This window comes from Ambystoma mexicanum, chromosome 1q (genome assembly GCF_040938575.1).
Source record: "Ambystoma mexicanum isolate Mex_15411 chromosome 1q, UKY_AmexF1_1, whole genome shotgun sequence".
NCBI classification, from domain to species: Eukaryota; Metazoa; Chordata; class Amphibia; order Caudata; family Ambystomatidae; genus Ambystoma; species Ambystoma mexicanum.
This window is the reverse complement of record NC_090922.1, coordinates 390,346,339-390,361,583: the sequence shown is the minus strand read 5'-3', so window position 1 is coordinate 390,361,583 and position 15,245 is coordinate 390,346,339. Positions and strand designations below refer to the sequence as shown.

The following is a 15,245-nucleotide window of genomic DNA, read 5'->3' as shown; positions in this document are numbered from 1 at the left end:
CCTGGGTGTTTGGAGCAATGCATTGCAAGAGGAGCAATGTTGACCCCTCAGTCAGACTGCGCCAACGCCTAGAATCAGTAAGGCATAGTTGACACTTACCTGCTAGACCTTTAGATTACAATTGTCTCACATCCCCATACTTAGGGGGTGTCAACAGCTTCAGGCATTTGGAAGGTAGGATGTGTATCATTCTTTAGTTTAAAATCTAATAAAAATAATTGTTTAAAAAAAATACACATCAAAAACAAGTGCATGGCGTGTAATGAGTGTGGTCGAGTGGATGGGCAGTAAAAGTATTGCTTTGGAATAATATGCAAAGTCTTTTAAAGTGGTTGTAGGGCTCATGCAAACCCTGCCAGACCATCAGCAATTGGGGGTGCAGGCTTCCTTTCTTGCTTACTTGAAAACCAGAGAGTTCATCCATTACCGTCCGTCCGTTATTTACTGGAATCAGACTACTAGCAGCACTTTGGGGACAGTGAAAGTCCCAGGAACAACATTAATAAGTGGCCAAGATATTTATAAGATTGTTCAATCTTCAATCGCTACCATACTCTGCCACCCACCTGCTGACTGTATAAACGCCAAGCAGTCAGGCCTGGATCAATGATGCAAATGATTATTCAGCATAATGCTTACTGTCGCTGAAAATCTAATATTCTTGCGGAAGTTGCTTCTTCAGACATTGAGGGTCATATTGGATAGACACCGACATTGCACAATGAGGACAGCCTGCATGTAACCTAAAGACCTCACTATCCAATATTCATGGTTTACATGCGTGTGTGTAAATAATGTACAGATATTTGATCGGTCCTGGGTTTCCATGCATGTTTACACCTGAACATGCAAACAATTGGAAAGGCTGCCTACTATGTCCACCAATTTCATGAGACATTTACTTGGATTTCTATAGAATTTCTATGGAATTTGCCTCCTTTCTTAGGTGAAAAACGAATACGAATCCAAAGCATCTCCACTTGCATCAAAATCAGATGTGAGCAGAGATATTGTGGCATTTATCTCACTGTTAGGAACCCAGGTCCTCGGATGAGGATCAGGTTCCCTGACTATTGTGGAAATGTTCACCTGAGGCCCTCCCGGCTCAGAACGCGCCAAGTGTGTCATAATGGAGGGGTACTACGGAGCGCAGAAGCGCCCTGAAGACTAGGTCCTTTCTCCTTTTTGTTACGTTACACATCAGAGAGTGGTGCGTGATGATGTGCGAAAGTCCTTTCCATCAGTCCGCGTCGCCACGCACTGCGTTGGCCTCCCCACTGGATCCCAGCCGCACTCAAAGATACTGAAGAACGTTAGATTACGTTCTCTTAATAGTATTCATGTGTGGACTTGGAATTGTGTCCTTGTTATGCAAACACTCATTTCATGCTGGCTCGCTTCCTTGTTTTTAGATAATTAGCTCTGTGTTACAATCTATTTTCCTTAATCAAGGGTCTCAAGCGGAAATAAGTATACAGCCTCTCTACCTGCATTTTCTCTCAACTGACAGCCGGGCTTACAGACTGGGGTACTACATACCAAGGTAAGACCCCTTTCCCTTCTGATATCCTTGCTCTATCCTGTCCCTTCCCACCAACCATCGCTCCTAATACCTCCTGTTCTTTTCTATCCTGATAAAGCTCCTGTTTTTCTACTCGTTATTGCTCCTGGTGGTGTGTGTCCAGTACTGCTTCTGGGTAGGAGGGTATAGCTTCGAGGGTTCCTGAGATATGTGCCATTCCATCCTGCTCATAGCTTAATCTGACACCCAAAGGGTACCAGATGAGGAAGGCAAGCAGAATCAGTCTTTCTGATCCATGATCCCGCTCTGTGAAAGCAATCCAGCAAGAATCACATAGGAGCTCACTTTCTAATGAGTCATAACGTAAAGTTTTGGCGTAAAAAATCAACATCACAGATAATTTGCATGGCGTTTCAGCCGTGTCCCTTCCTCTCTGCCACAGAACTGCCCCAGCATTTGTGCCTGCATGAATTTTCATGGCAGTGCAAATGCTGGGTATCCATATGGAGCCCGCCAGCACTAGCATAAAGCTGGCTGGCTCCATAGGGATCCACTGTAAACGGCTTGGACGCCGCCATCGCTCTGCACATTCGCAATCCGTCGTGTAAATGACCAGCATTTGTATGTCTACATGTAACACTTCCCTGCAGCCAAATTACGGGGAACTCCAAAATAAGCCCGGAAGTGTGTTGAAGCCATGCGCAAAACATTTAACAGATGATTATTACGCACCATGCGCATCCAACGCAACCAAAACAAACAGCAAAATGTACGGCAAGCAGGGGACTCATTGATAAAACTTTACACCCGTGCAAGTGCAATTTTGCATAGAATTAGCCATAGGGCAAAACACATTCTGTGAATCATTTTTATATTGACTGCAAATTACATGCAGGGAATCGCCAACGTTGCATGCAATGTTCAACTTTTGCAAAACGCAGTGCAAAATTATAGAGTAAAAACAGGCAAGATCACCTTTATGCCTTTCTCTTACACTCAGTTTTGTAAAACGTGTAAATGTTGCCTGAAAATTGCAACTGGCAGATAGCATTTACAATGGATTCCATAGGAAATTCAATGGTTTAACAGTAGCATGAAATTATAAACAGGCATTAAACCATCTGGCATTTTAAGGCAGGGGGTGGATTTATATTTGTTTGTGCAATAAAGAGCAAATATTGCATGTACATTTTGGTCCGCCTGGATTTACATACCTTTTTGCAGTTCGCAGTGCAAAAAAAACAAAAATTACACAGAGGGGACTGCAGTGCACATGTGTGTAACGTCGACAATCCCCTCTGTCTAATACATTTTTAAAAAATGACCCTTATTGTTTGAATGCATTGTCGCATATTGGCAATGACTGTCCTAGTTCTAATAGAGCACGGTATTAACCCTAAGGCATACCTTGCCTTTGTGCAAAAATACATTGAAAGACTATACATCAGTATCCTGAAAAACCGTACCTGAAACAGTAGCAAGTTTCTGTATTTTGGCTCCCGGTTGTCAATTTCATGGTATTTGCTAGCCCGGCTGAGCCTGCAGGAGAACTTTCCACTCCAAATCACATTGCCTTTTGTCAATTCTTCCACCACGACGGAATTCTCTCAGGACTCTACCGCACTTCATTATTTACACTTAATGTTTTACAGATGTGATCTTCTGCTGTGAAGCAGTGTGAAGACTAAGAGCCCTTGGCAGGATCAAGGTGGACGTAGTAAGCACAATTACATTGCAATTGGCAGAGAGCAGTCTGGTCCTTCAATTACATGTCATGATTGAAAGAGTACTACCAAGAACCCGTTCAAGTGAATCAAAGGTTGAAAAAGTTACAAAAAATGCTAAAACATTGTGAGGCTGAGTATGACCAATCAGGTACATTTCTTCCTCTACTCCTCATCCTAAAAGCTCCTCCGAGCAGTAGGACGGCAAGGTACATCAGTTACATTTCTTCCTCTACTCCTCATCCTAAGCTCCTCAGGACGGCAAGGTCAGGGTGAGAATCGGTGCTTTCTCTGTCTTGGCAGCTAGCCTTTAAAACTCCCGCCCCGGAACACACTGTCAGAAATCCCCTGTTCCCTCTCTTTTTCCTTTGCGACCAGCTTGCCCTGGTGCCAAAAGAAAGCCTAAGTTTCACATCTGTTTAAAGAAGACAAATACATAACATTGTTAGAAGAGGTGTCCAGTTGACGTACAGGGGAGTTTTTTGGCCACAATTTGACAATTTTTAAGTGTAAATTTGCATGAGCCTGCACAGCTGATCAATATACTACATTTACAAGAGATGCAGACAAATACCTGTTGTGACAGAATAACCATATGGTGAAGGTGGGATAGCCCAAGATTTTTTATTTTTATAAATATAAAACGATGCAGGTAATTTCTGGTGTCTCTTTAATCTCCTGCACCTCTGTTTCTAAATTTAATAATTTTATGACCTTTGCCAATCTGGTGGCATGTAAATCTTTAAATATAAACCATGCCTTGTTGTGGCCTGGTGACTAATAAGAATACACAATTTTACAACCACAGTAATTTAATATCACACTAGTGTCAGCACTGAAACACTCCCTTGGAGATCTCCTGGGAACCAGTGTTTCAAAGGCAGCACTAACATATGCAAGCCCCATACATCAGAGTGCTGGCCACCCAAGTCCCTTTGAAGTCAGCAGACAAAGGAAGAGGGTGCAGCTATAGTAGTCCTTAGAGAAAGGTAGGCAGGAGACAGGCTGCACCATATTTGTTTGTTAGGGCTCTCTACCACTTCCTGTTCCCCACATTTCCTGAAGGGCAAGGCACTCTAGGTGCGATGCCAGATGGCAAAGGCCACTTGCTACAATAGCCTGGATTTAATCCCTTACAGCAGGCATTAATGTGACCAGCTTCCAGTACCATTTTGCCATTATAAGGCATGGGTATCCTCTCCTTCTTTGATTAATCTTTGGACTCTTACAAGAAAAAGAAGAATTCATTGGACTACAGTCTGCTCCAAAGACTTCTGCCATAGAGGAGAAGACAGAATGCAAACAAGGTAGAGGAAAGCTCTATCGCCTAACCGTCCCCAGGGAACTCATGGGATGAACTGCTACAGACCATGGCCTCGCTGCTCGCTGCACTGGAACCCTGTTCACTGGAGGTGAAGGAACTTCTCTAGGTGCCAGCCAACCTCCCTCAAGTGGGAGTGCAGAACAGACAGACCTGCCTTCTGCTGGATCCCCTGGATTGGGTATCCCAGAAAACCAGAAGCAGCTGGATTCCTGCTTCAACACCTTGAGGCATCTTCAAGCCGGATGCCACCTGCGACCTGGCACACTTCACACTGCTTGCTGCATTTCGGGTCATCCAGAAGCCAACTCAACTCACTGAAGCGGACTGGCTCGTCTGGACCCGGTTGCAGGTTCGACATCATATAGTAACTGACTCGAGTGTAAATTCGACTGCTAGAAGCCATCGGATTCAGCTTTTGAAATGCTGACTTCATCCAGCAGAGCCATAATCTGTCTGGTGACTCGACCGCAGCCCTGAACCATTGAAAACCATTGTCTCACCGGCTCAACCTCTTAGGAGCCTGCACCTTCAAAAAGACTCAACGCCAACCCCCAGTAGGAGCACATGGACTTCAACGTCTTTGTGCCAGCTTGACTGCCATAAAAGCACCGTAAAGCCCAGTTTGAAGCTGTTGAGTGCCAAATACACGAATAAAGGAATTGTGAAGAGGCCCTGTGTCCCTAGTACACTTTTAAGACCCCTTTATAGCTCCAGATATTACAGAGTGCCAAAAAGCAAAAGTAATTACCTAGAGCCACTAAACATCAGGAGGCTCTGGTATTTTGCCCATGCCTGTTGCTAAATGTCATCCACTTATTTTCTAACTAACTGCACACACAATTGGAAAGATAGAGAAGAATTCTCAAACTGCTTCCTGAAACACAGTACCCGGCAAGTCCTGTGAGGAGCTGGTAGCCCTAATGGTGTACCACGAAAGCAAGACTGAAACACTGAAAAAAGTACCCTGCAAGAGTGCAGCCGTTGGAAGCATAACGCCACATCCGTTCCCATAAAATGAATGGAGTCTGAGCTGCACCACTAAAACTAGTTAACGGATTCTATAGTGAATAACGTACTGAATTCAGATGAAGTAAAACCGAAGGCTGGCATCAATAACAGCACCATTAAGTAACGCTGTAAAGCTGGCAGTAAGAGCAAATCTGCACCCAAAATCCAAGGTTGTCACTATCCATAAGACCTAACTACTGCGTTCAAAGAGAAAAACAGAAAGACACCCAGAAAGGCCCTTACTCAGCAACGGTTCTAGAAGCAGGCAAGTTAATATCTACTAGCCACGCATAAAACGTCACTCACTCCCTCGCTTCTTCGCATGTACACAGCACACCATGTATTACTCATGAAGACGGAATTATGACTTGGCGTATGGCAGCTGCACACTTTGAGGCCTATTCTGAGGGGAAAGGATCCGGACTTTGACCCATTTTTAACTTCAGAAAAAAGGTTGCAACTGAAAAAATATATGCCAGCGGCGAAGAATAAGAAAATCGAAAATGCAATACTTTTATCCTTGTCAGTCAGAAATGTGCCAAAGGTGCAAAAATATGAACGCAGGCTTTGATCAAAGTTAAAGTAGCCCCTGGAGTAGAACAGATGTAACCTTAGAAGGAGAAACAGGGTTCATAGGGCAGACTAGGATCCAACGAATAGTTGTGTGCATAGTGGCTGTTGAGAGGAATACCAGTGGGATGTGCTCCAAATGAATAGGGAACACCGAACCTCAAATTTGAAAATTGCACTCTTCCCTTCTAGCCTTCCACTTGCAGCCCAAACGCCGCCCCATTTTGACACCCCACAAATCTCAACACGTTTCATGCTCTTCATTCCTTATTTTTTAGGAGGGCCATTTTCACAGTTATGAAATCCCTTTCTGTGCACAAAATGTGATATTAATTTGTGCATCCTTTTATGTCTGCATTTTACTGTTGGAGTTGAAACATGCCAGTAGGCATAATATGAGGTTTCCTGTGGTGCAAACCTATCCTGGAAGCTCTAGAGCACTGGACAAGTATAATAATATAACAGGAAGGGGAATTGAAAAAGAATCCTGCATGGCCCCAGGTCCACGGCTGACAAGCTGTTCTGTAAGACTGGGGGCTTCATTTTCAAATGGAAGGGCATAAGAGAAGGAGCTGTCCTGGTGTGCATCAAGATGATGTTCTAGACTTGCTCTACTTAGTAGGAAAGGGCTTCTGTTCTTGTTTCTCTTTCTTACGTTTCTTGTTTCGCAGGCCGGTGGTGTTCAAAATCCGAATGTTGGGTTGGCTGCTGGAGATGTTGAGTTTATTAGTCAGGTTGGACAGGGCCTTGTATATGACGCTGCTGATCTTCAAGGTAAACAAGTCCTGCTGCGGCAGGCAAAGCGGCCCCTTGTGGATGGCCGGATGTGGTAACATTTCTCTGCGTATTTTGATGAGATGGGCTGGGGCAGGACCCAAGGAGTACAGCAAGGAAGACAATGTCCCTATCCAAGCTCAAAAGGACAAGGACTTGGACGACAATCCTGAAGGTTGATCTTGTGCAGAAGAGCAAGGCATTATGACGTTTGATATTTCTTTAGGATGTGAGTATTGTAGGAAAGGTTGACATCAATGATGAAACCGAGTGATTTGTGTGACAAAGTCTAATGTTGGGCTGGGTGATTGGAAGGTGGTGACACTGAGAGACATAGAACAATCTGATCTGTGATGCAGGCCCCGGTGATTCAAATCCTGGTGGAGATACACAGGGCATCACCCTAACAACTGCATGATTATCCCTTCAGACTCACCGAGGCCGAAAAGCCTGGAGCCTTCTCTTTTGTAGAGGACATGGGAGCGCAGTAGTGAAGTCTGCCCTCTCTATTTGGTCCTTGTGAAGAGGTATGGTTTAGACCCTTAGACCAAAAGGACTTGGGGGCGAATGCAGTGGCAGGTGGAATCGTAGTGAGCAGTTCTGTAAGCACAAGAGTTTACTCTTCACTCATGTAGTACCCTGAGGAATGCTCACCGGGCAAGAACATCTATCTTTTATAATACTCATGCATCAGCGCTCTGGTGCTAATGGAAAGTACCAATTTCGGACAAGCCAAGCATGCAGTTAAAGTGCCAAGTGACTAAATTAATGAATGTTTCCATTCCCCTTGTCCTTCGACTAGGTCACTAGTATCATTTTTGTCTTGGAATAACCTGTCAGGTTAAATGATACTTGGAAAGCTTACCCCACCCCCTTTTTTTAACAACCCAATGCCAAGAAAATCACAACAGCTCAGCATAAATAAAAATGCCACATAAAGGCAGGAAGAGGCACCTGTGACAGCCATCTGTAGAACAAGATGAGCTTTCCCATCAAATTCTGAGGTTCCGCAAATATGACAAGCCGAGTAAATGAGACCAAGCGGTACTGGTCAGATCGGTCTGACAGATGACTTTGAGAAAATGGCCCTCCCAGTTAGTTAGACTCAGTGCAGTACATCACAAAGAATGCAGCCTGCTTCCTGTCCAGAATGCTGCAAATAAAACCCACGAAAGGTAGTCACTAATATGGGTCCAAAAGTCTACCACTTCAGATGGTCTCTCCAAAAACAAAAAAAGCTCAGAGGCTTGCAGTTACTAAGTTCCTCCAGTCAAAGGAACGCATAGGGTCAGGGGGAGCCACCCACTCCGTGATGTGACCAATGGATGCAGACTATGGGGCATCCCTGAGAGCTCTCCCAGTCCTTCCATGATCAGTTCTGACAGAGACGTCTTTATGGGAGGGCAACAGGGGTTTGCGCCCCAGGCCCCATCCGGGGGGGCCGGAGAGGGGGTATGCTCTCACATGGCTGCTGGATTCAAAGAAGTCAGTGAACATTATTTACAAAACATGCCAGGATGTTTTATGGTGCTCTGCTAATGCTCAAAAGCTGCTGCCTGAATGTTGTTCACAACTACATTATTTTCTGGTCCATTAACACTGCAAAGCTTTCTGAGTTCACTGTACAACACACAGCGGGCCAGATTCTCAAACTTTTTTTGGCACAAGTGGTGAAATGCGCTAATCCATGTCGCTTGCACCAAGAAAGGTGCACCCAAATCCAAAAAGGGCCTCGGAGCGTGTGCATCTTAGATGCTCACATTCAGATGCCCTTTTTCACTCTTTGCTTATTTGCGCAGATAAGGGTGCATTTTGTGCAAAATTGAAAGATCTTCCATAGCGCCTGTTTGGACAAGGTGCAGGGCAAGGCCCAATGCACGACAGGTCAATTTCTGAACCTCTCATGCATTTCTTTGAAGTGGTAGAGCAGAGGTGCTCGACCGCCGCACACACACGGAGTTAAACTAATGGGATTTTTTGTTCCCTTAGGTTCGCCGAGAGCACTGGCTTCGGCAGCACTTGCAAACTACTGAACGGAACGGGTCGCTGACTGACAAGAAGTCGGGTGAGAAGTGTGTAAAGTGCTTTGGATGCTCTATAAATATTACGTGGAGATTAGTTAGAGATTTTAGTCTTCCTTTATTTAGGTATATTAAAAAATTGAGAAACACTGACGACAACAAGAGGTTTGCGATTGAGAGTCAAGATAATTTAAATAAGGGTCTAAATATGGGACTCAATTTGGAATAAATACTGAAGCTTAAAGTTAATTGTTCTGTTTTATAGGCAACACTGAAGGTTAATATGCAATAAAACAGCAATTTAGCCGAAACACATCAGCAACACCATTGAGTCAAGAATGATTGACTATGCTGTTTTGAATTTCTGTTGTGGGATAAAAAAAAAGCTACATGTATGTACATGAAAACAGGAGAAACTGTGGTTTTAGATAAAAAGAATTGTGACTTGAACTCCTACTTATGTTCAAATTTACTGATGAATGAATTTTATTTGAACATTTTTCCTTACAAAGCATTTTTCTGACTTTAGTAATTTAGTACAAGTGCATTGTAAGGGAAAACGCCCCTAACAGATTGCCCCAGGATTACCTATTGGAAACAACAGGCTTTTGTGTGAATAGAGCAGAGGTGTTAACCACTGCTCTCCCACTTTACTTCCTTCCTCCATAGGATAGAAATTATTTTTATTATTTTCTACCGCATTTCACAGTGAAAGGAGGCATGTCACTCTGAAATATGCTCCAATCAGCCACGTGGGTGCCGGGAGCCTGTAATGCATTAGTACAGGAGTAGTCGGAATTCCTGGTTACCTTGCAGCAAGTTAGTTTCATTTAATCTTGTGACTACAAAGATTTACACGCTGAATGCAGTGTATGGAGGTGCGTTTCTTTAATATTCATAAAGTAGACACATGGTCAAACTGGTAATGTGGATCGTGGAGTGTTGATTGATAGCTGGGATCATAATTATCCGTGTGGCAGGATGTTCAATTGTTGATCTCATGGGATTTCATGGATCCTCACTCGTTTGCAGCATCCGTGGCAAAAGTCTAGTCACAAGATTCAATGAAACTAACTTGCTACAAGGTAACCAGGAATTCCAACTACTTTGTTACAAAAGGTGTTGGGTTCACCTTTCCCCACCTGCGTCCCACAGACCAATACGAGACCATCAGACCTAATACCGAGCTCAGCACAGGAGTGTTCTATCCTAGAGCCCCCTTTTCTCCTATGCATTAGTATAGGAAGCACACTCCTGACCCTAATGTATTTAAGGGGGCTCGGTATATAAACACATATAACCTCCCTGCAGGCTCACAGCATTAAAACACATGTCTAGGGAGGCCACCAGGGGGCGCACAGGCAATGGCAGCCTGAACGCTAAGCTCCCACTGAAGCTGGGCCACTGAAGGGGATTGAACCCCCCCTGGATCCCACCGGCGACTTCATGGAGGCGGATAGACTGGCGGACCCCCCCCGTGCCTCCCCTGCCTGCAAGAGCGAATCTCGGGGACCCCCGGAGTGACGAGGCACGGGCCTCGCGGCCCACGGAGACTGAACGTAAGGAAGGCCCGGTGGGAGGACACCTCGGCCGCGGCCCCCGTGGAGGAGGCCCGACCCGGTGAGGTGGAGGACTCTCGTCGGAGAGCCAAGTCCGTGCCGCCGATCCACTCGCCACCCCTGTGGGAGGGATCGCAAGTAAAAGACAGCGGCCCTGGAGCAGGTCTCGGGCTCCGGCGGCCTCTTTTCCCCCGTTCCAGACAGCACAATACAGCGGAGGCGTGCAGGCAGACAGGGGCCCCACGCTGCTCACGAACTTGGCTCCCAGATCCAGGAGACACAGGCTCTGCCTCCCCACAACCCCTGGGGACTGCGGGGGTGACCGGGTTGCAGTGGGTGGCTCGGGAGCGGCCATGGCCCCCCCGCCCAGGGCTGGCCAAGTTGTGTTTTTTTTTTTTTTTTTAAAGGGGGAAAAAGATTTAAAAAAGGAGAAAACAAGGAAACCGCGCAGAGGTCCTCCGCCACACGGCCGGGCCCGCGACGAGCCAGCCCCTGCGTGGGGAGAGCGGCCCACCCTCAAGGCCACCACGGCCCACGACCAATGGGAGGATAGGTAACGGGGACACACATCGGAGACCCCGCTGGCTGACCGCAGGCTTTCACGCTGTGTCCTGCCCATGCTGGGCACCCCTCCCTAGGGGACTGAGGAGCTTCTCTGCCCAGCCGCCACAGGAGAATCAGGGCGATAGACGGTGACATTCGGCGCTCTACCTCGGTAGGTGGTGGCCCCTGTGCTCGCTCGCAGGGCGCGTGCCCGCCTACTGACACCTTGGTTATTGGTTATAACAAAGGAGCACTCGGCAGACCCAAGGGAACAGACCCGGGAGCGTGGCCCCCACCCGGTCCTGGTGGGGCGTGTGCCCACCCGGAGGACTCCCCCCCATAGGGGCCTCGCCCTTCCCAACGGGTTCACAGGCGGATCCCATCCCGACCACAGCCAATCGGTCCCTGGGGGACATCCCCAACGCCTAGGGCCAGCGATGGTCAACGCAGCGGACACGCGGAATAGCCGAATGAACTGGCTGGAGGCTCTGCAAGCTTACTGCTACAAGGAGGCTGGGTGCAACATCGAGGTCCCTGCCCACTCTATGAACATGGCCCAGCCGGAATCCTCGACACAATCCGCAACAGGAATGGAGAGGGGCTTCGCCTCCATCCTTCAAGAGATCCGGGACATGCGATCTGATATAGGGCAGAAACTTGAGAAAATGGACCACAGGGTGGACAGGGTCGATGACAGGCTTCTGCAAGTAGAGACCAATCAATCGAATTCGCAACCCAGGAGGTGCAAATGGGCATGCGGCTGGCGGCCCTGGAAAAGAGGGATGAAGAGAGGTCCAGGCAGATGGACGACTATGAAAATAGGGAAAGGAGGAACAATCTTAGATTTTTTGGGATCCCTGAAGTGGAGGGGGAAACGGAGAGAGATTTAATCTGCATAGTAAGAGACATCATCACCCTCCTGTTCTCTGCAGAGATGACCACGGAACCCACATTCGACCGGGTGCACAGGGCAGGCGCAAAGGCGGGGAGCCCCCGGTCGGTCCTCGCCCGATTCCACTATTACACGGAAAAGGCAAAGGTGTTGGAGGAAGCAAGGAAAGCGGGAGTGATCACCTACAACAACGCAGAGATCTCAATCTTTCAAGACCTCTCTGCCTACACATTGGCGAAACGGAGAATGTGCCGCCCCCTGACGCAGCTACTAAAGGACAAAGGCGTGCGCTACAGGTGGGGGTACCCTTTCTCATTGGCGTTCGAATACATGGGGCAACGGGCAATGCTAATTACAGAAGAAGATATCAAGGGGGCCATTCAGGACTATGTTACAGAGCCATCCCCCCGGAGAGGCCCAGTGGGTCCAGCGGCGGTCGGCGAGGGGGTCCCGGGCCTGTCGGGGGCCAGGAGAAGGAAAACAAGTTTGAGGAAATACAGGAAGTTGAACACCCCACCGTCCGCAAGGGACGGAGAACATAATGACTCGGAAGATTGACGACTGGGGCAACCCGAACACTGGCAGTTAGAGAATTGAAGCGTTGGAGGTCACGCCGGGGGGGAACATCCCCCTGAACAGCAAGTAATGCCGGGGAGACTGAGGGGGTGAAACGGGGGGGGCTCATAAAAGCCAGCTTTATTATGTTGGCCTGGCGGAGGAGGGCAGTCTAGTGGTCCGGCCAAATGCCAGGAATGGCGGAACTAACTGGCTGGACGCCGGGTAGGGTGGTGGGGGGTTTCGAATTAGTTGGGGGTTCTTTGTTTGGGAAGGGGTTTGGGGGGCAGTTGGGGAACGGTTTAAAAAGTGTCCAAGCGGCGAGACAAGGGGAGCGAGAAAGGAGCAGTGATGTGATGCTGGTGACCAAAAGAGAGGGTTACTTAGAGTATGGCTGATAGCCAGCCGGCCCTGGGAGTGGGAACCCTGAACGTACGGGGCTTGAACACACCCACCAAGAGATCCCTGGTTTGTAGAGAGTTCAGGAGGGCGAAGTTGGATCTGCTATTCTTGTAAGAGACACACTGGGCGCGGGGGAAGGAACGCAAAATGCGAGGGGGTGGAATAGGGGAGGTTTTTCATGCATCCCACAAGGTAAAGAAAAGAGGGGTGGCCATTCTGGTTGCGAAGGATGTGGGCTTCTACAGTGAGGCCACTCTGCAGGACCCCGAGGGCCGATACCTGTTGGTAAGGGGCTCCCTACAAGGCTCCCCCCTGACCCTGGCAGTGTTGTTCGGCCCGAATGAAGGTCAAGCCCAATTCTGGGAAGAGGTGAGGGAGAAACTCAAACTATTTGTGCAAGGCACGGTGGTGGTAGGGGGGGATTTCAACATGGTCTTGGACCCATCTGTAGACAGGAAGCGTGTAGGCCCCCAAAGCTCCAGGCCCGCGGACGAAGTCATGGCACAAACCTTTCAGAGGTTGATCGATGATCTGGGCCTGCTCGATAGAATCCCGACCCCCAGGACAGATGTCCCCTGTTTTACCTACTATTCGGCCATCCACACCTCGTTCTCGAGGATTGATTACATCTTAGTGGACGAGACCCTCCGCCCATATGTCACAGGCGGTGTCCGGTCAAAGGATCGAATACAAAGGGTCGAATGGTCAAAGGATTTTTTTTTAATTATATTTTTTTGGGGGGGTTTCGTTTAGTGAAAAAATTTGGTTTTTACCACAAAAACAGGGGTTGGGGGGACCCCCCCCCCCCCCCCAAAAAAAAAGTACAAAAAAAAAAAAAATTCGATCCTTTGGTTTTCGACCCTTTGGTTGTCGATCATTTGACCTACAACCGTCACAGGCTATAGGGTTGACCCTGTCCCTTGGTCGGACCACGATATGGTCCGGGTCACCATAGCGGAGGGATGGCGCAAAGAACGCAGAGGTCGCTGGAAATGTAACGATGCCCTATTAAAGGATGAGGTACATGCCCTGGAAGTCGCAGATGCTATAACAGAATTCTTTGAGCTTAACGACAATGGGGAAGTGGGCACACACACGCTCTGGGACGCCTTTAAGGCCACTTTACGGGGAGTCATCATAAAAATAGGAGCCCTGAAGAAAAGGGTGAGAGAGGCCCAAGAGAAAATGCCCTCGGGCGCGACCGGGTGACCGCCCTGGAGGATTACAGGCTCCAGCTAAAAGACTTACTCCTCCACAAAACGGAGAGAAGTCTCCAAATGGTCAAGCAAAAATATTATGAAAAAGGGGACAAAGCGGATACGATCCTAGCCTGGAAGTTGAGGGAGGTCCAGAGAAGTAGAATGGTGAAGGGGGTAAGGAATGCCCAGGGGTCCCTTGGTTATGATTCTTCCCAGATTGGAGAGGCTTTCCGCCAATACTATGAGACACTATACTCGTCTGAATATGTAGGGGATGATGCCCAGATAGAAGATTTTCTGAACTCAATCCAAATCCCGGCCCTGACAAGGAAGATGGCGGAGGGGTTGGAGGGCCCAGTGACCGAGGAGGAAGTGGATATGGTGATTAGTGGGATGAAGGTGGGAACTTCCCCCGGGGAAGATGGCTTTACCGTTTATTTTTACAAGAGATTCCGCTACTACCTAATCCCATACGTAGTGAGGGTCTTCAATTCCGTGCTGGAAGGGGGCATTCTCCCTGAATCCATGATGGAAGCTATAATAGCAGTTCTGCCCAAGGAATGCTCCTCCTACCACCCCATATCGTTGCTAAACATAGATGTTAAGATCCTGGCCAAGGTGGTAGGTAGGCGGATGGAGGGAATAATGCCGAAGTTAGTCCATGGGGATCAGGTGGGCTTCATCAGGGGAAGGCAAGGGTCAGATAACATCCGCAAAACAATAGACCTGTTTCATTTCGCCCAACAGTCGGAGCTTAATGCATGTGTCCTCTCCTTAGACTCGGAGAAAGCCTTCGACAGGGTCGAATGGAGGTACATGGATCTCCTCCTCCAAAAAATGGGATTCGGGGCCCACATTATGAGCTGGGTAACGGCCCTCTACAGAGCCCCCACGGTAAGGGTCCAAGTGAATGGGAAGCTGTCTGATCCATTTCCCCTCTCCCGAGGGACTAGGCAGGGGTGCCAACTCTCCACTTTGGTATACGTCCTCACGATGGAAGCATTAGCTATAGCGATCAGAGCGCATCCGGACATCAGGGGGATCAGGAGAGGTGAAGTGGAATTCAAGCTCTCCCTATTTGCAGATGATATCCTAGCCTACCCGGTGGACCCTGGCTCCTCCCTCCCCCCTTTTTGGCCCTGGTGGCTGTAT

At 48.0% G+C, this 15,245-nt stretch overlaps 1 protein-coding gene across 5 annotated transcripts in view; it reads right to left on the bottom strand.

Annotated features, from left to right (window-relative positions):
• Positions 1 to 15,245, bottom strand: part of RBL2 (RB transcriptional corepressor like 2) — a 953,306-nt gene that overhangs the window by 783,324 nt on the left and 154,737 nt on the right. The window lies entirely within an intron of this gene.